The sequence below is a fragment of the Cynocephalus volans genome, chromosome 12 (assembly GCF_027409185.1).
Source record: "Cynocephalus volans isolate mCynVol1 chromosome 12, mCynVol1.pri, whole genome shotgun sequence".
Taxonomy (NCBI): Eukaryota; Metazoa; Chordata; class Mammalia; order Dermoptera; family Cynocephalidae; genus Cynocephalus; species Cynocephalus volans.
The window spans coordinates 74,581,054-74,605,867 of NC_084471.1; positions in this window are offsets into that span (position 1 = coordinate 74,581,054).

Genomic DNA, 24,814 nt, shown 5'->3' on the forward strand with positions numbered 1-24,814 from the left:
AATATTATATAAATATATTCTATTAATATATATATTTTAAAATTTATATTTCTATTCCGCATTAGTCATTCACATGCATGTATATGAATGTCACAAGATTTGTTGAAGCAAGGCTTTAAAAAATTATACACAGGAATATCTAAAATGTTTCTAAACCTAATTATTTATTTAAATAAATACTACTCTAATGACAAATTATAAGAGAAAAAAATATCACCATAATCTCATCACCTTTGCTACTGTTTTTATCTTTCTTTGCTCTGCTCATATGCCTGCATATTTTACATTGTTGCAATCATAGTATGTACCATTTTCATTTCTGCTTTTTGCATAAAACTTTATTGTAAACAATTGTTTATATTATTAGATATCCAAAACAATTTAATGACTGGTAAATATTTCATTAATTTATTAGAAATATATTTTCTTCTAACTTTTTCACTATTATAGATGCTGCTGTTATTCATACCCTGTGAGTTATTTCCTTGGGCAGTATCATCAAGAAGAGATTTAATGAAGCAAGTTATGAACAGTTCTATATAATGTGGTTTAACTTGTTTTATTGCTTGTCCAAAGGCTATAGCAATATACAGTGCCACCAGCAATGTATGGATTTAGTTTTAAAACAACCTCACCACCACTGAATATTATCTGTATATTATTATGAATTTAAGTACTCTATTGTGTGTGTTTTTCTTTTCTTTTGGTGTAAAATGGTACATTTCTGTTTTAATTTGAATTTCTTTAGAGAACTATGAGGTTAGACATTTCCAGTTGTTTGTCTCATAATGTGTGGCTGCCTACTTGTGCAGACATTGTCACTGTCTACTTATGTTCTTTGTTTATATACATCACGCTTTGATATTTTTATAACTCAAAATGAGATATTTGTGTGTAATTGTTAGAAATCCTTTGATACATTTTTCCGTTTTCCTTAATATATCAAGTTATTTTTATAGTTTATTTTAATTTTTATTATAAATAATTTTAATATCATTGATGATTTCTTTTATAGCCCCTCATATTTCTTCAAAATTCAGATTACTGTCTCTCCAAATAGCTGCTTATGCACATTTCAGAAATGGGAAATCACCAACGCTAGAAACCATTTATTCCATTTCTAGAATCTTCTATTTGAGTTCTCTGAACATTAAACTGAAGTCTATTTTCCTTAAATTTCGACATAATTTATGTGATGTTGGTCCTAGTTCTACTCATTGGTACACACTGACAAACTCTTCTTCAAATATCCTTCCAAAACCCCTTCTTCCAGTATTAAATTTCTCTAATTTGTTTAGTCTGTCCTTCTAAAAGATCTCAGTTCTTTCCTTTTAGGTGTTCTAAAGTTGTTCTCGTGCCTGTGTGTGTGTTATACCCAGAACCAAACACCTTACTTCAGAAGAAATCTCTTCAGCCAAAGAAATACTCAGTTGAGAATGTGACACCATAACCTGGGTCTCCTTGACTGAACTTATCTATCTTACAGAGAATAAAAATACATTTTTCTCCCAATTCACCAAGTAATTGCTTCTGATATATTTGAAATTCATAAAAACTGTAAAATGCTAAATAAGAGTACATTTTCATTCAAATTATATTCTCCCAAGACTGTTTACGAAATCATCTTTCTAAAAGCATATTCAATGCTGTGTAAAATCACATTCTATTCGTGGTATATTACTATTCCATAAAGAATCCAATAGCATGTATTTTCTACTTCAAATTGGATTTTGCTAGTAATTTGGGTTTTTCGTCTGTAATAAATACATTTCTCAGCACAGGTCATCATACATCATTTCATCATCTCTAAAATATATTCCAAAGGAAGATAACTTTGCCTTGCTATGAATAAAACAGCTTGCTTTCATTGTAGTGATTTGAATCATTTTAACTGCAAAGCCAAGCCAATGGAAACGGAATTGTATCACTGGTTAAATTCTCCCTGTGTATAGAGCACGACTCTAGTAAAATACTTCTCCAAGTGATGATTAACAATAAAGGTAGAATTATTGCATTAACATATTGACTCATGTTTTCTGAATGTTAGTTTTTATTATTCTCTGTGGCACATGTTAAGAGTTTTGCTTTATCTGGTGTTTCAGCTGCTGAAGACTGCTTCTACTTTGACTTTTATCAGACATGAACCATTTTATGTGTTACTTTATGCATTTTTTAACCACTACTTTATGTGTTTTTTATAGTTACTCTCCACTCTTTTACTCTTACTGTCTGATAACTGTCACTTTGTCATTATCCTGAGGGGGAAGACTACCTCAGCAGTGCTGCTCCAAGCCTTAGGGAAAGTCTTTGAACACCACATGTTCTTATGCAAAGACAAAAGTCATAGTGACGGACTTGAGGACGGAAGCAACGAAGACTGTGGGAGCCACTTAGACTTAGGAAGAAAAAGGAAGTTGTAGCTCACATGGGCTCCAGGGAGTCGACCAAAAGTGGGTTTGAGGCCAAAGTCTCACCTAAGGGCCAGAGAGTAAATATTTTAGGCACATATTCTCTGTTGCAACTACTCATCTCTGCTGTCATAGGGCTAAAGCAGCCACACATAATATATAAATGAATGAGTGTGACTATATTCCATGAAACAAACATTGTTTACAGAAACAGATGGCGGGCCATTTTTGGCCCATGGGTCATAGTTTGTCAACTTTTACTCTAAGCTATTGATAATCTGGGGAAGTCCAATAGCAATATATAAAACCTACTGGGTATTCAGGAATTGTTGACCCAAACAAACTTAATTTTCCATTTCTTACATGTAAAGATAGAGGAAATTCATAGTGGAAATCCCAGAAGCATTTTAGGAAATCCACAGTGAGGGAGAGAGACCACATTTTCAGATCCATGACTATGAATATAGCCTTGCTGCCCCTACCCCTGCAATAAATCTTGCCTTCCTCTTAGCCCCCAAACTGTCTGCCTGTACACTGAACCAATTAAAGCTGAGAATCCTACAGAAAGGCCTCTGGTATAGTCATTGTGGAAAACAGTTTGGATGTTCCTCAGAAAACTAAAAGCAGACCTACCTTATGACCCAGCTGTCCCACTGCTGGGTATATGCACCCAAAGGAAATGAAATCAATATATCAAAGACACCTGCCCTGCCATGTTCATTGCAATGCTACTCACAATAGCCAAGAGATGGAATCAACCTAAATGCCCATCTATGGATGAATGAATAAAAAAACTGGTATATATGCAATGGCATACTATTCAGCTGTAAAAGGAAAGGAAGCCCTATCATTTGCAGCAACATGGATAGAACTGGAAACCATCATGTTAAGTGAAGTAAATCAGGCACAGAAAGAAAAATACCACACGGTCTCACTCATACGTGGAATCTGAAAAAAGAAAAGAAAAGAAAAGAACAAAAAGTGGTTCTCATAGAAGTAGAGAGTAGAATAATGGTTAGCAGGCTGGGGGGGAGGGGGAAAAGAAGGAGTGGACTAATGGGTACAAAACTATGCTAGCTACCCTAAGTGATTCATTGTGCAGTACATACATGTGTTGAAACAATACAATATACCCCACAAAAACAAATATAAATAAAATTGGAAAAAATAAAAATTTTTTAAAAATTTAAAAAGAGAAAGGCCTCTGCCTTTCCTACAACCTACAAGTGTCTTACTGGTGCACATGTTAAGACCACGGGCCTCCAGAACAGAAAGGGATTCTCAGGATCCACTAGGCATAAGGGAGAGAGCCAACCAAACCCAGCATCCAGGATTTTCTTTCCTTATTTGACCAGTAGAGGCAAGTGACTCTACTTTTCCTAATCCAAGGGGCTGGGTGGAGTTGCGTTGCCACTTGGGAACCTAAGGAGGCAAACTCAGATACATCCTCTCTACAGGTGTGGGAGCCCAAGTATGCTCACCTATAAAATGGAGTTAACAATATTGCCTACCTCACAGTACTTTTGTGAGAATTTAATGCGATTATTGATGAGTACCTAGTACAGTCCTTAACATACTTAAAAAGTGTTAATTATTATTATTAACACATTATTCTCAGGTGCCAAAAAGGCCAATAGAACATCATCCCTAATTCCTTTACAAAATGCCCCTAACAGCAGACTAAAAGTCGCAAGTTTGCTGCCAATTAGTTTGTTGATTTTTCTTACCAAGAGATATTCATTTACTCAGGACTCCAAAATGACAGCCAATATTTCCCCTAACAGCAAATACATCCCTCACTTTCTACATTTCTCCTCTGAGCTCATTTCGTGCATCATTCTTCAAACACACAACTTTGTCCTTCTGAGCCTAGAGGCAGTGATGGAGTTTGGGCCCATTGTCCTCCCAGAACTCATGTGGAAATCTGATCCTCGGTGTGGCAGTTTGAGTCACAGGGGCAGATCCCTCATGAACGGATGAATGCTCTCCCTGCGGGGTGAGGGGACAGTAAGTGAGTCCTTGCTCTATTAGTTCCCGTGAGAGTGGGTTGTTTAAAAGACACTGGCACCTCTTCTCTCTGTCTCTTTTGCCATATAATCTCACCATGTGATCTGCTTGTACCCACCGGCTCCCTGCCACTTTCTGCCATGAGTAGAAGCAGCCTGAGGCCCACACCAAATGAAGCTGTCCCAGAATCGTAAGCCAAATAAACTTCTGTACTTTATAATTTACCCAGTCTCAGGTGTTCTGTTAGAGCAACACAAAATGGACTGATGCAGGCAGCCTCCAAATCTAGCTCACCGGGGATCTGGGAAGTTCAGTCTTGTCCTGGCACCTCTGGATTTACTATAGCTGTGTCAGAGGGCTGCCTCATGAGGGCGTCTTAAGCCAAAGCCCTGTAGAGAAACATGAGGCATCTGTTCAGAAAAGTTTGGAAAAGATTGCAAAGCAGCCTGATTTCTTTTCTAACCACCAAAACTGTAAGAGAGGAATAGATTTAGATTTTATAAGATCCTAAAAACAGCATCAAAATTCCTCTCCATTTGGAGCAAAAGAAGGACATATGAGGGTCCTTCAACAAGTAAAGTAGAAGTGAAAGGTAGTAAGTGAAAGATAATATAAAAGTTTCATAAACTTTTTGAAGGACTATCATATATCTATATTTATCTACAGATAGGCCAATAGATAAAAATATAGATAGATTTATCTACAGATATAGGTAGCCTTATAACAACTCTAGGAAAACATTGCCTACTGAAGGCCACTTCTACACTCTGCCCTCTCAAGTGGCGCATACTCCATCTAGGTGGGTCAACATTGGCTCCTGGGCCTTTACCTCAATTCAAGAAAATGCCAGAAGTTGTAGGCACCTCTTTTTTGGTCTGAGTCACCAAAGATGTATTTGTCTTTTGGTTATTGGAGGGACATCAAGGCCAGTTATCAAAAATTCCCCTAAATATTCTGAAAGATCTGAAAGTTGTTAAAAACAAAGAATACTGTGTTCACATCCCTGCTCTGTCACTTACTAACTTAATTTTGGTGAGCCTCATTTTCTGAAAAGATATATATCCTAACACACAGTGAGTTATTATTTACAATAATACCTAACATAAAAGATTGTCAAAGATATTACATTATTTTATTTATTTAATTATTTTCTTTTAGTCACTGAGATTAACTAGTGGCTCTCACAGGGAAAATAAATAAATCCAAAGAAGGTTAATCATAGAACAGAAAACACAGCCAATCCTGATACAAGTAATTTTGTGAATTCCAAAACAAAACAAAAGAAATTGGAAAGTTGTTCCTGAGCTTTAAACCAGTTTGCAAAGTTACAGTGAAAGTGATGATCAGTGAAAGAAGAGCGACCACTTCCACCTTTAAGTAGGAGGTCTCCCTAGGTCTGGTTATCACGCATCCCCTGCTAGGGCGCCCTTGGAAGGAAGGGGGTAACATCTGCCTGGTATCTTTTCTCTGCCACCCTCTGGGTCCTACAGCTGAGTCCAGTATATGACTAACGGCCGATTGAGCTTTCTTGATCAAGCCTAACCATAGGAGAATCATACAAGATATTTTAAGAGCTTTGGCCCAGTTTTCCAGGACTTGGCTTCTAGTGATTTTTGTTCCTCATTTGGATCTAATATTCAGTTTACTTTTTCCTAAGTTGTTCTAATGTTCCTCTAATACCTAAATTCCTATTTTTATTCCCTGTAGTATAATCCCAGAATCTTTAGGTTTGAAACCTTAAATAGCTCTTTCAAATCCCCTGCCAAGGACTAGAGTCTGAATCACTGCTTAGAAAGCTGCCCTGTGAACATCAAATTGGACTAATGACATGAACGAGAAATAAAATTTAAATATGTCAAGCTATTGAGCTTTTAATGTTGTTTGCTATAACACTTAGCCTGAGTTTTAATACCTAAATTTTTTAGCAGAAATTGGAGATTCTGGCTTATCAGTAGAAAGGTGGTCAGCAGGCTGAAAAACAAGAAAGTGTCATGCTGTGAAAAAGACATTTGCAAAAATGTGTTGCCAGAACAATTTGGTAGGCAGACCACATGATTATTGAATTGTAGATCTAGCAGAAGAGGTTGGAAAGCAATGTGAGTAGTGTATACTAGCTAGTCTTCTCTGCATTTGGCAGGATATTACAAAAAAAAGATGAGCTCAGGAAAGAGTTGTCCACTTTGCAAGTAGAAATAAGAGGAAATAGAAAATGTCTGAAAATTTGAGCTATCAAAAGGTTCGAAATGTCTATGACTATGCCTTTGAGTAAACAAAAACCTCTGTAGATCAAAGTGACTAAGTCTAACAGCAAAAATCCCATTAACAGACATATTCAGCCACCTTAAAACAGATTGATGGTTTTAGCCATCTTAAATTGAAAAAAAGCACAAGTGGGGGAATTAGGCAATGCAACCAAGCCGATTTGAGACCAATGTCTGGAAAGCAACTTTGGGTGTGGTTACAAACACATCATATCGAATGCAAATAAACAAATTTGAAACTTTATTTATGTGGAAACTGCATGGAAGATAAAACCATGCTGGTGATCTAAAGGAGTTTGTAAGTAAATAGCATTAAAATAACCTTTAGGCAGGTAGTGAACTGCAGCCCTGAAGAAGTCATAGACCACTTCAGATGTGTCAAGGAGAATAAGAGATAAGGAAGAAACTCCCAGAGGGTAGAGTTGAGAGGCCATAAGAAATAATATGTAAAGGAGTTCTTTACAAATAACAGATCCGAAGAAGAATCAAGGATCTTCCCCTGCTCTCAGGGTTGGGAGCCTTTACAATGTTTTTCCAGCTCAATTACTCTTGTAATTACTATGTCTCCCTTTTTCAACCCTTTCTAAATGGGTCTATTTGTTACGGTGGATATCGGACAGATACTAAGTTTATAGGTCCTAGGACTATGAGGAGCTATATCTATTATGATGCAAAGGACGTATATTACCCTGAGACTCTACACTTTGAACTGGACTTGAGTGTAATCTATATATATATATATAAAGGAAAAAATGAAAATTTGGTTACCAGAAGGAGCAGTCTATGATAGAAGTACTAGTATTCACCAATATCCATGTTCTCTTTTCTTGGGCACACAGAAAAACTGTATTTCTGAGCTCCCTTGCAGTTAGATATGTTCAAGGGACTGGATTCTCGTTAATGGAAAAAATGTGGGCAGAAGGGAAGTATTCTAATTACAGGCACAGCCCACAAGACCTCCTGCAGAGCAGCACTGTCAGAACCTAGAAGAAGGGTCAGAAAAGTACATCAGAGCACACACCTGGCTCACTGCCTATCTTTGTACAGCTCACAAACCAAAATGGACTTATATATTTTTAAATCATTTAATTAATTAATATTTAATTGACAATAATTGTACATACTCATGGGGTACAGTATGATGTTTCAATACATGTATGCCATGCGTAATATAAAATTTAAATTTTGATGTCACAAAGTTTTGTTGGAACACATCCATGTTCGTATACATTTATGTATTGTCTATGACTACTTTTAAACAACAACGGCAGAGTTGAGTAGCTATGATAGAGAACATATGTGGCACTGCCATTGCCATACCCTCATGACTCAATGCACTACACATTGCAGTGATGTATTACATCTTGACAGCTTTTGCGACATGCATATCATTCTACCATGGCATTTTATTTTATGTTTTTTCACTATCAGTCAAAAACAGATACCATCAAGCTGAAAAAAAAGGAAGAAAGAAATGGACTTCAAATGGTGGACTTTTAAGGCACCGTGGAGTGTGAATTATTTTGTTATCAAATTAGATGGCCACACATTGTATTTTTACGCATTATACCTGTGGTAGGCAAAATAATGGCCTCCCAAAGATGTCCACATCATCTTCTCTGGAACCTGTGAATATGTTACCTTACATGTCAAAAGGGACTTTGCCGATGTGGTTAAATTAAGAATCTTATGAAATGGAGATTATCCCAGTGGTCTCAATATAATCACAATGGTCCTAATAAGAGAAAGGCAGGAGAGTCAGAGTCAGAGGTGAAAATGAGATGACAGAAGGAAAAGTCGGAGTGATGTGATTAATGGCTGGGGCCTATCAGCCTGGGAATTTAGGAACCCTCTAGAATCTGAGAAGGGCAGGGAAACAGATTACTCCTTAGATCTTCTAGAATAAACATAGCCCTGCCAATACCTTGATTTTAACCCAGTAATACCCCCTCTGGATTTATATTTTTCAGAATTATAAGACAATAGATTTGAGTTGTTTTAAGTCACTAAGTTTGTGGTAATTTGTTACTGCACCAATAGGAAACTAACATAAGACATATCAATACTACCAGACTAATCGCTCAAGACAATATTCTCAACTCACAGGAAAGCAATGTCCAAAAACATTAGAAAATTTAAAACAAAATATCTTATTACAGTAGAATTCCTTCAAAAAGTAAAAAATGAAAATGAGGCTGCCCTTAAATAAGTCAGCAAGCAAAGAAAGTTGTTAACTAATGATGAGTTAATTAAACTGTGCTTGATTGAAGTAGCAAAAGAAATGTATCCAAAGAAAATGAATTTAAAACTATTAGTCTTTCATAAAAACAGACACTTAGACCTATGGAACAGAATAGAGAACCCAGAAATCAGCCCACATATTTACAGCCATATGAGGTTCAGCAAAGGCACCAAGAACATACATTGGGGAAAAGACTGCCTCTTCAATAAATGGTGCTGGGAAAATTGGACATCCATAGGTAGAAGAAGGAAACTACAGCTGTACCTCTCACCATATTCAAAATGAATTAAAGACTTAAATGTAGGACCTGAAACTATAAAACTCCTAAAAGAAAACATAGGGAAAACAGTTCAAGAAGTAGGACTGGGCAAAGACTTTATGAATATGACTCCAGAAGCACAGGCAACAAAAGGAAAAATAAACAAATGGGATTATATCAAACTAAAAAGCTTCTGCACAGCAAGAGAAACAATTAACAGACCAAAAAGACAAGGTAGAAAGTGGGAGAAAATATTCGCAAGCTGTATTATATATATATCTGATTATATATAATATATATAGCTATATATAGCTACATCTGATTAAAAGGGGCAAAGAAGCTAAATAGGTATTTCTCAAAGGAAGATATGCAGATGGCCAACAGACACATGAAAAAATGCTCAATATCACTCAGGATCAGGGAAATGCAAATCAAAACCACACTGAGAGAGCATGTCACCCCAGTTAGACTGACTATTGTCCAAAAGACAGAGAATAACAAATGCTGGCAAGGATGTGGAAAAAGGGGAACTCTCCCACACTGTTGGTAGGACTGTAAATTGGTGCAGCTATTATGGAAAATGGCATGGAGATTTCCCAAATAACTACAGATAGAACTACCATGGGATCCAGCAATCCCACTACCAGGTATATACCCAAAGGAATGGAAATCATCATATCAAAGACATACCTGTATCCCCATGTTTATTGCAGCTCTATTACAACAGTCAGGAGTTAGAACCAACCTAAATATCCATCATCGGATGACTGGATAATGAAAATGTGGTATATTTACACAATGTAATACTACTATGCCATAAAAAGAATGAAATACTATCATTCACAGCAACATAGATGAGCTTGGAGAAAACTATGTTAAGTGAAATAAGCCAGACACAGACAAAGATATATGGTATGTCCTCACTCATGAGTAGGAGCTTAATTAATTAATTAATAAAAATGTAAAATACATCACAATAATACATTGAACTTTCAGAAAGAGACGAAAGAACTGAGGTTACCAGAGGAGTGAAAGGGAGAGGATGAGGGGAGAAAGAGAGGAATTGGTAAAGGCCTTGAAAAATGGTTACATTGTATAATGTTGAATATAACAATTAACCTGATTTGAGCATCACATATTGCACACAGGTATTGATATTCAACTCTGTACCCCACAGATAAATCCTCTACATTTCAATTTTTAAAAATTATTTTAAAAAAGATAAAGATGCTTTGGGAAGATAGATTAAAAAATAAAAAGTAAAATACAACTATTATCCTTTTGATGAAAACAAGTTGCTCAAAGAATTAAGAATATTGATAGCAATATCACTAGTCAAAAACTGAAAAATAAGGCAAATGATTTTGAATGATACAAGTCATTTAACTCTTGATGAGTAGATGTTATATAAAATTTTCATTGTTATTGTTTATTCAATGTTGAGTTTGAAGCTACTGAATCATCTGTGTAGAACAGCTATATGTGAGCATATTTTCAAAGAAGTTGAGAAAACATTTATTCAGTACAACCTGAAGTGGAATCTGCTAAGATGTGTTACAACTGATGATAGTAAAAACATGTATGCTGCATAAAAAGGTTTAGTTGGATAAATTCAAAAAGGTAGTGAAAAAATAATGTATTTAAAACCTATGGTCATCAGCAGGAACTCCGCAGAAAATATTTGAATCTATCATGTGTTCTTGAACCAGAAGTGTCAATAGTACTCTTCATTTGCTCTTTGAATTTCCACAAATTTTTTCAGAAAGAGAAGCTGTATATCTTTACTTGCCCTACCACGAAGCAGATCAATGACTTAGCAGTATTAAAGATTTCCTACTTTTTTTTTTTCTTTTTTTATCCCAGGGTCAAAATTAAAATTCTTTTGTACAAGAAAAACTATTTGGATATCAGTTTTTCTCACATAATTGAGAAGGTTTAGTGAATTCAACCTAAAATTTCAAGATAAAATAGCACTTATATGTAAAACTTTATTAATTTTCATAACAACTAATGTTATTTGAGTCACACTTAATGTCAAGCTACTTTACATGCTTTCTATTCTGTAAATTTAAGACAAGAAACAAAATCTTATTCCCATACAAATTTGCAGTGATTTTTTTTTCCAGTTTAAACTACCATTTCAGCAATGTATTTGGAACTTCAGTGCAAATGCAAAAATATTTTTCACATTTCAAAATTCATATTTCCATACTTAATATTATTTATTGAGGACTTTCTTCTATATTTTTAATTAGAAGTGGCTAGTCTGCAATGTAATGACATACTACAAGGCAAGAAAAGAATCTAATAGAACCCTACAAATGCCTTTGAAGAGATAAATATGGTCAACTAAAATTGTATGCTCACAAATTATTATCAGTATTTGGCAGAACTTACCTCTGTGAAAAGATATGTTCAAAAAGATGAAATATGTAAAATTTTATTACAGATCAGCATTAGCCAATGAACATTTGTTACATATTGAGGATTTTAAAAAACTATTTTTGAACCCCAATTAAGCAAAAGTGTATCCCCACAACAAAATTTCCGTTTTTCTTGTTAGTAGGCTTGTATTTCAAAGAATTATACTGTTATTATATTTTGAATATTTTTTCAAAAAAATACTTGCTAAAATTTGTTTTCTCTCTTGTTACATAAGTACCTGGATGATATCCTTAATTTTGTCTCTTGACTGGCAAGCCTAAAGTATTTACTATCTGGGTATTTACAGAATATATTTTCTGACCTCTGCTCTAGATGGTGGAGCCATTAGATGCAAGGAGATTGTATTCCTATTGATAATACGGAAGACTAATCACTGAACATTCAATTGGATCATGATATTAGTGAAAAATTAACCTTTGTTACAGTAAGCCAATAAGATTTGTGGGTTCTTTGTTACAGCAGCCAGTGTATTTACCATGACTAAAACAACCTCTTACTTACATAATTGAGATTCACATTTAAGGAAATCTCAGAAATCACAATTTATTTCCAGGAATACTAAGTCACTTTAGGAAATGGCTACAGGTCTTAGGAAAGTGAATTGGCATGAGGAATTTATCTTTTATTAACTCAGCCAACATTTTTTCAAGGCACTGTGAGCAAGGCATTGAGCAAGGTTGATTTGATATTTTTCTTTGACATTACAAATCCCCACTTATTTTTGAATTGAGCAATTTAATCTATTTAAATCAAGAAAACCTCAGAAGCCCCACGCAATCATTTGTCCAATGGAAGTCTCTGCTTAGACAAAGAAAGAACACGCATTTTTGCTTTTCTAAATGAGGAATTTCTCTTCCCTTCAGAATGATGCTAAACTGTTCTCTGCTTGTAAACTAGGAAAGAATAAATTTCAAGGTCTGAATGGGACATTATTTTGAAATATCCCTAAGGAGAGCACTAGGCAAACTCCTGTAATAAAAAGCAGTCATCAAATTGCCAATACTTGTCCCAATTGCATGAGGAACTAGAGAGAGCAAAACAGTGAAGAGAGAAAATTGCCCCCATTTGGCATTGTGGAGTGAACAATTACCTGAGATGAAAAGCATTTCACTTTCTGATTCAGTGAGAATCAAGTCTATAAAATTAAATGACACACTGTTGCTCCGTTTTAATTTTTTTTTTAAATCACATCTTTTTAAAAGTATTTTCTGGATATGTATAATATGACTGTGCATCCGAGATCTCATCTTGATCATCCTAAGCAAAGTTTCCTCAGTGTTTCTAAGAATGAGAATTACTTAGGATGAGGAGAGGAGATGTTTGTTAACATGCCGGTTTTTGTATCCCAGAATCTGGTTCATTAGGTGTGGTAAGGGGCCAAGAATCCGTCCTTTAACAAATTCACCTCAGAGGTCAAAATGTATGCTGGATACTATAAACTGGCTCGCTCAGCCTCTAGTCTGACTTCTTAGATTCTCTTGCAGCTAGGGTTCTGTCTGTAAATGAATTCCACTAATTAGATGCATTTGCAAAAAATTTGAAAGGCAAAGCAAGATGAAAATCATCTTTCTGCCCCCTTTTTGTCTATTTCTGTTCTTGAGCATGGTTGTGGTCACGGATTCTCTCGGGTAATGTTTTGATGGTCACTGTCCAGTTTTTTGTGTATTAAGTAGTGACAATTTTAGAGGTAACAGTGGTGTCCTTTTTTTACTGCCACAGCTCCAGTGATGGCCTATTGTTCTAGAACTGTTTCTGGAGGTACAGTCAGAAAACTACCTTTTTAAATACTTTCCAACTATTTTGTAGTCACCTAATTCCCTACATCATGTCAGTTCCTGATTAAAATGCTCAGAGTGGTTTCTGCTTCTTGAATTAAATGGTGACTAATAAAAAATGCACCATCAATATTAACATTATTATACAGCTACAGGCTCTAGAGCAGCACCATCATTTGCACCTCTTAGAACTTACCCTTTTCTTATCATATAGGAATGTGTTTGTGAAAAGAATTCGTTGATGGAAGTAATATACCATTGAATCTCCTTGACTAACACTTGCACAGCAAGTATGCTTGCCCACTGCTACCCTACCCCACCCCACCACAAACACACACATCAAAGGACCAAGGATCACAGTAATTGTTCAACCTCTGCCTCTCCAGGTGGAGACCAGCCTTAGGCTGGGATCACAGACCTTTCTGGGAGGGCTGGAAACATGTGGTAGATGAAAGAAGAGGTGCACCAGGATACAAACCTCATGAGGACAGATGTTTTTGCTTGTTCTTTTTTTTTCTTCAATGCTAACCACCTTACCCCTAGTTACTGTATGACTTTATGGCAAAGCTCTCACAAAGATGGAACAAGTGGTCAGGGCTCAGGATGCAGTCAGTTATGCTCCCAGTCCTGAAGTGTTGAATGATGAATTATCCTAGGGCAGTCTAAATAAGTTACTGCTTCTTATTGAAGTAAAGATTTCCATGTCATGTGTTGCCTCAGGGCTAAAATGGGATATTGGGGCTTTAAAAAAAGTTTCCAGGGTCTAGGAACAAACATAAGAGACTTTGGTAGTCTGAGACTTTGCCTACCAACACCTGAATTTCTAAATACCATGTATTATGGATTCAATTGTGTCACCCCAAAAGTTTAATGTGTAGGAGTCTTGATCCCCACTCTGACAGTATTAAGAGGGTGGGAAATCCTATTATGGTAATTGAAAGGTGAGGCCTTGGAGAAGTTATTAGATTGTAGGACCATGCCATAGTGAATGGATTAATAATGGTGGTCAGGGGCATGGTTCTGAGGGCTTAAAACAAGAGTTCATGAGGACTATCTCTCTCTGCTCTGTCATTTTGAAATGTGATACCATGAATTGCTGTAGTCACCAACAGGACAAAGCCCTCACCAGATGTGTCTCCTGGACTTTGGACTTCCCAGTCTCTGAAACTGTAAGCAATAAAATTTCATTTTCTTACAAATCACCCAGTTCCAGGTATTCTGTTATAAGCAACAGAAACAGACTAATATGGAAAATTGGTACCAGAGAAGTGGGGTGTTGCTTATAACAGATCCTTGAAAATGTGGAAGCAGCTTTGCAACTGGGTAATGGGCAAAGACTAGAAGAATTTAAAGGAGCAGGCTAGAAAAATCCTAACTGCTGGTGGGAGTTTAGTAGGCAAGAAAACCAAGAAAAGTTTTGAATTTCTTATGGACTGGTTAAATGATGGTGAGCAGAGTGTTGATAAAAATATGGACAGTAAAGGCCATACTGAGAAGATCTCAGATGTAAATGAGAAAGGATTTATCAGAGACTGGGGAAAAGATCACCCTTGCTATGAACTGGCAAGGAACTTGGCTGCTTTCTGTTCATGCCCCAAAGCTTTTTGGAATATGGAACTTCAAGGTTCCAACTGACCCAGGGTATTTGGCAGAAGAAACTTCTAAGCAGCAAAGCATTAAGGAAGCTGCATGGCTACTTTTAACAGCCTACATTGAGTTATAGCAGGAAATACATGACATACAGCCAGAATTTAAAAAGAGTGTAAAGATTTGGAAAATGTGCAGCCTGGCCATGCGGTAGAGAAGCAGAGAGCATTTTCAGGAGATAAACACAATAGTACTAAGAAGATAGTACCAAAAAAAAGGGATTTTCAAGAGAAGGGGGAAAAAGACCCTGAAGGAGTTGCATTAGGCTCTGGGGCCAAACCTTCTATTTCAGGCCCACAGGCCTGGGGAGACAGAACGGTCTTGGGGAGCAGCCTGAGGTGCCCTCCACAGGCTCACTGCCCAGGATCACCTCGGGATGCTGCTTCCACATCAGCACTCCAGCCGCTTCAGCTGCTCCAGCCATGGATAAATTGGCCCCAGATATGGCTGGACTCACAGCTTTGGAAGCTGCAAGCCAGTAGCCTTGCTGGCGTCCATAGGGTGTTACGTCTGAAGGCTCAGGAGCCTCCACCCTGATTTCAAAAGATGTATGGAAAACCTGGTGACCCAGGAAGAGAACTGTCACAAGCAAGGAGTCACTGCATAGAGTCTTAGCTAGAGCAATGCCGAGCAAAAACGTGGGGTCAGAATTGCAGCAGCGAAACCCCACCAGTGCCATGACTAGTGGAGCTGTGGGAGTGGGACTGCCATGGAGACCCCAGAGCAGTAGAGCTACCCATGTGCAATGCCAGCCTGCAAGAGCTAAAGCATCACCTGAGAACAGGAAAGCCACCAAAGCGGAGCTGCCTGAGGACTTAGGAACCCAACCCCCATAGCAGTGTGTAGAGGACATGGAACATGGAGTCAAGGTACGTGATTCACCAACTTGAGATTTGATGCTGGGTTTCAGACTTCCTTAGAATCTGTTACCCCTTCCTTTTGGCCTATTTCTCCCTTTTTGAACTGGGATATGGACCCTAGGCTTGTCTCATCATTGTGTCTTGGAAGCAGATAACTTGTTTTGATTTCACAGATAGGATTTTGAACTTTGGACTTTTGAGTTGAAACAAATTGAGACTTTTAGAAATGGAATGAATGTATTCATATGTGAAAAAGACATGAGTTTATGAAGGCCAGGGGTGGAGTATTATGGATTGAATTGTGTCCCACCAAAAGTTTAATGGGTTGGAGGCTTGGTCCCAACTGTGACCACGTTAAGAGGGTGGGAAATCCTGTTATGGTAATTGAAGGGTAGGTCCTTGAAGAGGTGATTAGATTGTAAGACCATGCCATAGTGAATGGATTAATAGTGGTGGTCAGGGGCATGGTTCTGAGGACTTTAAAAAGAGAGTGCTAAGGAATTATCTCTCTCTGCTCTGCCATTTCAAGATGTGATACCCTGAATTGCTGTAGTCACCACCAGGACAGAGCCCTCACCAGATGTGTTCCCTGGACTTTGAACTTCCCAGTCTCTTTAACTATTAGCAATAAAATTTTGTTTTCTTACAAATCACCCAGTTCCAGGTATTTTGTTATAAGCAACAGAAACAGACTAATATACCATGATTTTCACCTTTATGCTTTGCCAGCTGTGTAGGCCACTCTGACACCATGCTGTGCTCTCTGATGTTGTTCTGAGCTAATTTGTCTACTGCCAGTCCCTCATGCTGTGCTCTAGAAACGATTCTGCTACCTTCCATCAGAATGTCAAGACTAGCCTTGCAGCTTGGTTTTCTAAGCCCCTTACAACTAACAGAGTGCTGAGATGGAAGCTATATTTTAGAAATAAGAGAAAAATCTAAGCTATCAAAATCAGCTCCCACATTTAGAGCCAAGTTACCATAAGGTGACTTAAAACTGAGCTCCAGAGCACTGGGATAGTATTATGTGTGTCCCTCCTGCCTACAGTCAAGATCGGTTCCAGAAAGTTTGGAAGAGCTGATGACTATTGGTGGACATCCAGGTGTAAGAGCTATAAAAAGAAGTCAGTTACATAAGTTGACATAAGCTCTGCTGAGGGAAATTTTATTTTATTCATTTGTATCACTTGCTGATCCTTGTAATCAAACATGGAATTCCCAAGGTGTGAGCAGGTGGGAGTTCTGGGACGAGAGTCTCCAAGCAGTATGTTGTCTCCCTTCGTGACTTGTATCTTCATATTAAGGTTCTCCCACTTGCATTATCACTGCCACAATCCACTCTTTAAAACTCTGAGCCAATGATGGAAAAAAAGGAAAAAAAAAATCTTAACATGACTAGCCTTCAGCACAATTGAGCTATGTAGACATTTATGAAAATACCAGTGGTTCTAAAGTAGATACAATTAAACAGGAGTAAAATATAAACCGCATGAAAACTGTCTCTTTCCCTAGGAATAGGGTGTGATCCTATATAAACCCCCTTATAGCTTCCACAAAGGCCTGATATGTTTTCACCTGTCTCTAGCCAGTCTTCCAGCCCTTTTTGATTCTTGTCTATTTCCCTGAGACAGGTCACATCTTATCTCTGTCTCAAATTTGCTAATGAATTTGCCAATATTCTCTCAGACAAAAAGCATCTTCTGTTCTAGTGTATTGAAGTTGCTCTCCTACAATTCAAGTAGTGTTTCTAAATCATTAAATCTAAATCACATAGCCCACATTAGAGCAGAAGACTAGATTTTATTCTGATGATTTATATTCTAATAACTGTCTTAACTTTGTACCGAACCCATTGATTTAATGTAGCAAACATTAAAGTAGTAATGAATAAGTAATACTGACACCCTCTTATATACTAAGCTCAGGTATACAAAGATGAACAGCCACTGTAATTCCCTTAAAAAGCTGCCTGTGGCACTATGGACAGGTCCCCAAAGACCAACTAGAATTCAAGGCATGATATGACCTGAAGTGAACTATGAAACCAAATTATCAAAAATTTAAGTACCAAATTTGGCAGGCATTGAGACAAATGAAAGTTGGGATTCAGTAAATACAGCAAATAGCCACTGGGAACATTTAAAAGAGTAATTTCAGTGGGACTGGGCTATACTGTCTGTGAAATATAACTTTTTTCTAAATCAGATTATACAAATTCTGAAAGTACTTTCTCAGTTGCAAAAAAAAAAAAAGTTAACTAGTTAAGTTAGGTTACAATTCTGTATTACTTTTAGCCTTCATTTCTTAATCTTTAATGAATTTCAAAAATTAAAAATAATGTCATCTTTTGACAAGGAAAAACTAAGATATAGTCATGACTTTGACAGTTTTATATTGAGTAGTACTTTTATATTTAAAATAAATAATTTAGGTTCAAAGTGATCTTATTTTTTTTTTTGTTTTATTTTATTTTATTTTTTTATTTTATTTTTTTTTTAAATTTTATTTTGTCGATATACATTGTAGCTGATTAATGCTCCCCATCACCAAAACCTCCCTCCCTTCTCCCTCCCCCCCCTCCCCCCCAACAATGTCCTTTCTGTTTGCTTGTTGTATCAACTTCAAATAATTGTGGTTGTTATATCTTCTTCCTCCCCGCCCCCCGGTTTGTGTGTGTATGTGTGTGTGTGAATTTATATATTAATTTTTAGCTCCCTGCAATAAGTGAGAACATGTGGTATTTCTCTTTCTGTGCCTGACTTGTTTCACTTAATATAATTCTCTCAAGGTCCATCCATGTTGTTGCAAATGGCAGTATTTCATTCGTTTTTATAGCTGAGTAGTATTCCATTGTGTAGATGTACCACATTTTCCGTATCCACTCATCTGATGATGGGCATTTGGGCTGGTTCCAGCTCTTGGCTATTGTAAAGAGTGCTGCGATGAACATTGGGGAACAGGTATACCTTCGACTTGATGATTTCCATTCCTCTGGGTATATTCCCAACAGTGGGATGGCTGGGTCGTATGGTAGATCTATTTGCAATTGTTTAAGGAACCTCCATACCATTTTCCATAGAGGCTGCACCATTTTGCAGTCCCACCAACAATGTATGAGAGTTCCTTTTTCTCCGCAGCCTCGCCAGCATTTATCGTTCATAGTCTTTTGGATTTTAGCCATCCTAAGTGGGGTTAGATGGTATCTCAATGTGGTTTTGATTTGCATTTCCCGGATGCTGAGTGATGTTGAGCATTTTTTCATATGTCTGTTGGCCATTTGTATATCTTCCTTAGAGAAATGCCTACTTAGCTCTTTTGCCCATTTTTTAATTGGGTTGCTTGTTTTCTTCTTGTAAAGTTGTTTGAGTTCCTTATATATTCTGGATATTAATCCTTTGTCAGATGTATATTTTGCAATTATTTTCTCCCACTCTGTTGGTTGTCTTTTAACTCTTTTAATTGTTTCTTTTGCTGTGCAGAAGCTTTTTAGTTTGATATAATCCCATTTGTTTATTTTTCCTTTGGTTGCCCGTGCTTTTGGGGTCGTATTCATGAAGTCTGTGCCCAGTCCTATTTCCTGAAGTGTTTCCCCTATGTTTTCTTTAAGAAGTTTTATTGTCTCAGGGTGTATATTTAAATCCTTAATCCATTTTGAGTTGATTTTAGTATACGGTGAGAGGTATGGATCTAGTTTCATTCTCCTGCATATCGATATCCAGTTATCCCAGCACCACTTGCTGAAGAGGCAGTCCCTTCCCCAGTGAATAGGCTTGGTGCCTTTGTCAAAGATCAGATGGCAGTAAGTGTGTGGGTTGATTTCTGGATTCTCTATTCTATTCCATTGGTCAGTGTGTCTGTTTTTATGCCAGTACCATACTGTTTTGGTTATTATAGCTTTGTAGTATAGCTTAAAGTCAGGTAGTGTTATGCCTCCAGCTTTATTTTTTTTGCTGAGCATTGCTTTGGCTATTCGTGGTCTTTTATTGTTCCATATAAATGTCTGGATAGTTTTTTCCATTTCTGAGAAAAATGTCTTTGGAATTTTGATGGGGATTGCATTGAATTTGTATATCACTTTGGGTAGTATGGACATTTTCACTATGTTGATTCTTCCAATCCAAGAGCATGGAATATCTTTCCATCTTCTTGTATCCTCTCTAATTTCTCTCAGCAGTGGTTTGTAGTTCTCATTATAGAGATTTTTCACCTCCTTGGTTAACTCAATTCCTAAGTATTTTATTTTTTTGGTGGCTATTGTAAATGGGCAGGCTTTCTTGATTTCTCCTTCTGCATGTTCACTATTGGAGAAAATAAATGCTACTGATTTTTGTGTGTTGATTTTGTATCCTGCTACTGTGCTGAAATCATTTATCAATTCCAACAGTTTTTTTGTAGAGGTTTTAGGCTGTTCGATATATAGGATCATGTCATCTGCAAACAGGGACAGTTTGACTTCATCTTTTCCAATCTGGATGCCCTTTATTTCCTTCTCTTCTCTTATTGCTCTGGCTAGTACTTCCAACACTATGTTGAATAGGAGTGGTGAGAGTGGGCATCCTTGTCTAGTGCCTGTTCTTAAAGGAAAAGCTTTCAGCTTTTCCCCATTCAGGATGATACTGGCAGTGGGTTTGTCATATATGGCTTTAATTATGTTGAGATACTTTCCCTCTATACCTAACTTATAGAGGGTCTTTGTCATGAATGAGTGCTGAACTTTATCAAATGCTTTTTCAGCATCTATAGAGATGATCATATGGTCCTTGTGTTTGAGTTTATTAATATGGTGTATCACATTTATTGATTTGCGTATGTTGAACCAACCTTGCATCCCTGGGATGAATCCCACTTGATCGTGATGAATAATTTTTCGTATGTGTTGCTGTATTCTGTTTGCTAGTATTTTAGTGAGGATTTTTGCATCTATATTCATCAAGGATATCGGCCTGTAGTTTTCTTTTTTGGTTATATCTTTACCTGGTTTTGGTATCAGAATGATGTTTGCTTCATAGAATGAGTTTGGGAGATTTGCGTCCGTTTCAATCTTTTGGAATAGTTTGTAAAGAATCGGTGTCAATTCCTCTTTGAATGTTTGGTAAAATTCTGCTGTGAATCCATCTGGTCCTGGGCTTTTCTTTGTTGGGAGCCTTCTGATAACAGCTTCAATCTCCTTTATTGTTATTGGTCTGTTCAGATTTTCTACATCTTCACGGTTCAGTTTTGGGAGCTTGTGTGTGTCCAGAAATTTATCCATTTCCTCCAGATTTTCAAATTTGTTGGCGTACAGTTGTTTATAGTAGTCTCGAATGATTCCTTGTATTTCAGATGAATCAGTTGTAATATCGCCTTTTTCATTTCTAATTTTTGTTATTTGAGTCTTCTCTCTTCTTTTTTTTGTTAGCCATGCTAATGGTTTGTCAATTTTATTTATCTTTTCAAAAAACCAACTTTTTGATTCGTTGATCTTTTGAATTGTTTTTTGGTTTTCAATTTCATTCAGTTCTGCTCTGATCTTAATGATTTCTTTCCGTCTGCTAACTTTAGGATTGGATTGTTCTTGTTTTTCTAGTTCTTTAAGGTGAAGTGTTAGGTTGTTCACTTGCCATCTTTCCATTCTTCTGAAGTGAGCATTTAATGCAATAAATTTTCCCCTCAATACTGCTTTTGCAGTATCCCACAGGTTTTGGTATGATGTATCATTGTTTTCATTAGTTTCAATAAACTTTTTGATTTCCTGCTTGATTTCTTCTTGGACCCATATGTCATTAAGTAGAATGCTGTTTACTTTCCATGTGTTTGTATAGTTTCCAGAGTTTTGTTTGTTATTAATTTCTAGTTTTAATCCATTGTGGTCTGAGAAGATACATGGGATAATTCCAATTTTTTTGAATTTACTGAGACTTGATTTGTGACCTAATATGTGATCTATCCTGGAGAATGATCCATGTGCTGCTGAGAAGAATGAATATTCTGAGGTTGTTGGGTAGAATGTTCTGTAGATATCTGCCAATTCCAATTGGTCTAGAGTCTTGTTTAGATCTTGTGTTTCTCTACTGATTCTTTGCCTAGATGATCTGTCTAATATTGACAGTGGAGTGTTCAGGTCCCCTGCTATTATGGTATTAGTGTCTATTTCCTTCTTTAGGTCTAATAGAGTTTGTTTTATAAATCTGGCTGCTCCAACATTGGGTGCGTACATATTTATGATTGTTATGTCTTCTTGATGGATCAGTCCTTTTATCATTAAGTAGTGTCCCTCATTGTCTCTTTTTATGGTTTTTAGTTTAAAGTCTATTTTGTCAGATATAAGAATAGCCACTCCAGCTCGTTTTTCTTTTCTGTTTGCATGGTAAATCTTTTTCCATCCTTTCACTCTTAGTCTGTGTGAATCTTTATGGGTGAGGTGGGTCTCTTGTAGGCAGCATATAGTTGGGTCCTGCTTTTTGATCCAGTCAGCCAGTCTGTGTCTTTTAATTGGGGAACCACCAAAAGTTAATAAATCTCATACTCTAGATCCTATAGAACAAGAAGCCCTTGAAATAACTGACAAGGAATTTCGAGTGATAATTCTAAGGAAACTGAATGAGATACAAGAAAACTCAGCTAGACATCATGATGAAATGAGGAAAAGTATACAGGATCTGAAAGAGGAAATATACAAGGAAATCAATGTCCTGAAAAAAAATGTAGCAGAACTTGCTGAACTGAAGAAGTTATTCAGCGAAATAAAAAACACAACGGAGAGTTTAACCAGCAGGCTTGTCGAAGTTGAAGAGAGAACCTCTGAACTTGAAGATGGGCTGTTTGAAATAACACAAGCAGACAAAAAGAAAGAAAAAAGAATCAAGGACATGGAAGAAAATCTGAGAGAGATATCAGACAACCTCAAGCGCTCAAATATCCGAGTCATGGGTATTCCAGAAGGGGAGGAAAATGGAGATTCCATTGAAAACATATTCAAAAAAATAGTGGCAGAAAACTTCCCAGGTATAGGAAAAATCACATATCTTCAGATCCAGGAAGCTCAACGATCTCCAAACATATTCAACCCAAAAAGGCCTTCTCCAAGACATGTCATAGTCAAATTGGCAAAACTCAGAGACAAAGAGAGAATCTTAAAAGCTGCAAGAGAGAAACGTCAAATCACCTATAAGGGAGCCCCAATCAGGTTAACATCAGACTTTTCATCACAAACCCTAAAAGCTAGAAAGGAATGGGATGATATTTTCAAAATACTAAAAGACAAAGATTGCCAGCCAAGAATACTCTACCCTGCAAGGCTATCCTTCCGAAATGAGGGGCAAATAGTATATTTCTCAGACAAACAAAAACTGCGGGAGTTCACTACCACAAGACCACCCTTACAAGAAATCCTCAAGGGAGTACTGGGTTTGGTTCCTGAAAAATAACTACCACAGCCATAAAAACCTAAGAAAAATCTAAACCCGCTAGTACAATAAAAATGGCATTCATGAAGAGAAAACAAGCTAACAAAAACACTATCTACAACCTAAGGAACCAACAAACAAAGAAACCAAACAGTAAATCAGAAAGCAAGGAACAAAAGACACCTAAGACAACCAAACAACCAATAAAATGCTAGGAATAAATCAACACCTTTCAATAACAACTCTTAATGTTAAAGGCTCAAAGTGATCTTAGATAGATTACATTCATCTTAAGTTTTTAAAATCCCTTTCATTTCTAAACAGTAACCTACAAAAAACTTGACTGTGAGTATATAAAATACTTGAGAGTTAAATTTTATTAACATATATCTTCTTTTGACCTTATTCTTTCTAAATCTCAAGAAATCAGGAACTTTAGGACACAGCCAATTCTATTAGTTTTTTTTTTTTTTTTTTTTTTTTTAATTTGTAAAGAAACAATATTTATTGCTTACAGTTTTGGAGGCTGGGAAGTCCAAAGTCCAGAGAACACATCTGGTGAGTATCTTCTTTGTTTGTTTTTTTTTTTTTTCCCTTTTTTTGTCTGCCTGAGTTATTTTGGTTTTTTTTGTTGTTGTTGTTTTGTTTTTTTTTTTAATTTTATTTTGTCGATATACATTGTGGCTGATTATTGCTCCCCATCACCAAAACCTCCCTCCCTTCTCCCTCCCCCCTCCCTCCCAACAATGTCCTTTCTGTTTGCTTGTCGTATCAACTTCAAGTAATTGTGGTTGTTATATCTCCCCCCCCGCCCCCCGGCCCGGTTTTGTGTGTGTGTGTGTGTGTGTGTGTGTGTGTGTGTGTGTGCGCGTGCGTGCGCGCACGTGCGCGAAATGAAGGGCAAATAGTATATTTCTCAGTCAATTCTATTAGTTTTTGTTAAATATTCTCATATACTGTTTAGCGTTTTTAAAATTTTTCTACAGCAGACGTGTATGGTTCATTTTTTAAAAAAATTTAATAATCTGATAAAATTTTCTAATTTAGGGGCTATATGCTTCCTCTGAATATTGCTAACTATTAACTTTTTCACTTGTATTTGACAAGACAGAGATAAGTAAAGGGTCTTATTACAAGCAGTTGTCCGAATCCATCCAATTTAGTGTTCCTGAAACTTTCACATTTTCTGTCAGCACTTGCTTGTGTCACTGAAAGAATAATCCTAGGAATTACTGAATCCAGTTCCCTCATTCTACTGATGAGACAGAAAAGAAAACCCATGTGCCCAGGACCGCACATTCTCTTAGTTTATGGCAAAAATGGGAACAAAACCCAGAATTCTAGGTTATTATTTTAGGACACTTTTATTGTAACACAGCTGCCTCCTTAATCAGCTATAAAATAATAAAAGGTCACTTTTGAAATAAAAGCTGTAAGTAAAGGATTCTTTGTTATACCCCAGATATTTAAATATATCTGTGATAAATACTGGTGTGAAATGTCAATTTTATAATTTAGGCCATTG